This window comes from Penaeus vannamei, chromosome 20 (genome assembly GCF_042767895.1).
Source record: "Penaeus vannamei isolate JL-2024 chromosome 20, ASM4276789v1, whole genome shotgun sequence".
NCBI lineage: Eukaryota > Metazoa > Arthropoda > Malacostraca > Decapoda > Penaeidae > Penaeus > Penaeus vannamei.
The window spans coordinates 36,440,135-36,443,427 of record NC_091568.1 but is presented as its reverse complement, the minus strand read 5'-3'; positions in this window follow the sequence as shown (position 1 = coordinate 36,443,427).

Below are 3,293 nucleotides of genomic sequence, written 5' to 3'. Positions count from 1 at the left end.
TGAAGGAGAAGAAGAAGAAGGAAGAAGATGAAAAAAAAAAAATATGTTGAAGAAGAAGGAGAGGAAGAAATAGAAAATGGAAAGCGAAAAATAAGTAATTCCAGCATTAATATCAGAAATTACGTGTTACAGAATTTGAAAAGTACATAGAATTATAACTGTGGTGTGATAGTGAAGATAATGGCAAAAGTTGATAATGATAATGATGATAACAATGATAATAGTAATATTAGTAAAAACAATAATAGTAATATTAGTAATAACAATAATAGTAATAATAGTAAAAACAATAATAGTAATAATGATACGAATAACAATAATAAAAATAATGATAATGGTAAAGGTAATTATAATAACATAAATGATAGTAGTAACAATAATAATGACACTGAAAATAATGAAAGTAATAGTAATGATGATGATGATGATATTAATAATAACAATAGATTAATAGATAATAACGATAACAATAATGAGAACAAAAAATAATAATAGTAATAAAAGTAGCAATAGAAATAATAACAATAACAATAATGAATCAATAAATAATAACAATGATAATGATAATTATAGTTATAACAAGCAACAACAACGATAACGATAATGATAATTATAATAATAAAAATAATAAAAAAAAAGATCCTGGATCCGGATCACCATCAAAATTAAAAAATGTCCTCCAAGTTGGGCTCCGAAAAAAAAAAAAAAAAAAAAAATACGCAAAATACACACACACACACACACACAAATGTAATTCATAGTAATCTGTTCACAACGTTTTGGGTTATTCTGCAAACCAACAAACTAACCAACTCACCAACGCTGCCAAAAACACAACCTCCATGGCGGAAGTAATAAGCATTGCAATAATAGACAGATACTTAAGGAAACGAAAAAGAGGACGAAGATGAAGGAGAAGATACAGAAGAAGAGTATGACGGAGAAGATGATAGAAAATGTGAATGAGATAAAGATGGTGACGAAGAAGAACAAAAAGAAAAAGGAGATGAAAGAGAAGGAAGAGAAGTAGATGGAAAAGATTAAGAAGAAGGAGGAGGAAGAGACGGAGAATGAAAGAGATGATGGAGAATAAGATGAAAAATGGGAAGAAGAAGAGGAAGATGATGATGAAGGAAGAGGAGGAGGAGGAAAAGAAGAAGAGAAAGAAGAGGAGGAAGAAAAAGAAGTAATAGTGAGAGAAGAAGATAATAATGATAATGATGACATAATTTAGTATAATTCTATCTCTTACAATGGATATTCTTTGCTGTGACATTATTGTTTATTTATTTGTTTAATTGTTTCTAAAGCGCCCTCTGTGTGCTAGGAATGGCCGGGGTGACCATCCACTGGCAGCGCGCGGGATCGAACGCCGGCCAGCAAGATAGCAAGACCAGAGCGCAATACATTACATTATCATTACATTTATTATTTTCGTTGATGTTATTAATATTATTACTATTATCATTATTTGTGATCATTATTGTTGATATTATTATATCTGTTTATCGTTACTATTGTTATTATTATCATTAGTAGTGTTATCATTATTATAATAATAATAATGCTGCACAACCCAACACCCAGAAGAAGCAGCAGTGGTAGTAGATGAAGAAGACGAAGAAATATAGTAGTAGTAAGACCAACGAAAGAAGAATAGGCAGAAACGAAGGAAAAAGAGGAAGAAGAAAGAGAAAGAGAGAGGAAGAAGAAAGAGAAAGAGAGAGGGAGAAAGAAAAAGAGAAAGACGAAAAAAACGAAAATGGTGAATAAGAATTAAAGAGTTAAAAGGAAGGAAGAAAATACGACTTGCAACAAGTACACACATACGCAATGGTCCCTCAAACTATTATCATGACACGGTATCACTGACTGAGACGAATCATGACGTCCATAAGGTCGCCTGTCCCACAGTAACAACGGTGACTTTGAGCTCTATGGACAATCACTGGGTATTAAACAGAGGAAGTCATATATTTTGAAATTCGTCTTTTTTGTGAATCAACAAGTGACGTAGATATGATATTTTTTCCCATATTTTATAGTTCTTTTTTCAAATCAGATTTTCACGCTGATTTGCATAAATGGTTATCATATTCAGTTTTTTTTTTCTTTTTATTCAATACAGTTGAAGAAAATTGAGTAACGATCGATAGACAAACAAATAGATGGCTAGATAGGAAGACATAGACAGCCATAAAGATAAAGGTATTGATACTAAATATAACATGTAAGTAGGTAAGTAAGTAAAATCTTAGTGAGATTTCTAAGTGAATAGAATGATGGAAAAATGATAAATAGAGGGAAAGATAAGTAAAAAGATAGATAAGTATAGGAAAAAATAAGTAAAAAGTTGGATGAATAGAGGAAGAGATAAGTAAAAAGATAGATGAATAGAGGGAAAAATAAGTAAAAAGGTAGACAAGGAGAGGGAAAAACAAGTAAAAAGATAGATAAGTAGAGGGAAAGATAGATAAATAGACAGATAACTAGATGGAAAGATAAATAAAAAGATAGATAAATAAAGGGAAAGAGAAGGGGTGGTAGAGATACATAGGAAGGAGAGATAGATAAATAGATAGATAGAGAGAGAGAGAAGGAGAAATAAGTCGAGAAACTGAGAGAGAACGCATAAACATTACTAGACGGAATTAAGTAGATAAGCCCAAGGGAAGATAAACAGAATGAGAGAGATAGATGGATTGTCATACAGATAGATATTGGAAAAAAATATAAAATGCTCGATAGATCAACGAAGCAGAAACAAATGAGAATCGAATAGCGAAAGATAAATTATTTAGGACTATTCGAGTGTAAATGAAATTGAGATATGTGTGTATGAGAGAGAGAGAGAGAGAGAGAGAGAGAGAGAGAGAGAGAGAGAGAGAGAGAGAGAGAGGGAGGGAGGGGGAGGAGGGAGGGAGAGAGAGAGAGAGAGAGAGAGAGAGAGAGAGAGAGAGAGAGAGAGAGAGAGAGAGAGTAGAGGAAGGGAGGGAGGGAGAGAGAGAGAGAGAGAGAGAGAGAGAGAGAGAGAGAGAGAGAGAGAGAGAGAGGCAATAAGGAAAAATTAAACACTAACTTGAGTAAATTTTCAATAAATCGAACCTCTTTCAAAGACTAAGGAGATACGGATGACAGAATTTAACGAAAAAAAAAGAACGAAATAAAGAAAAGAACGTAAACCCAAAAAGCGATCTTAGTTTAAAATTAGCGCTGGGACGATGCAAGGTCATGGCGGAAATATAAGTACTCAAGTATCAAAATCCAATTTTTTTTTTGCACACTTTGAGATT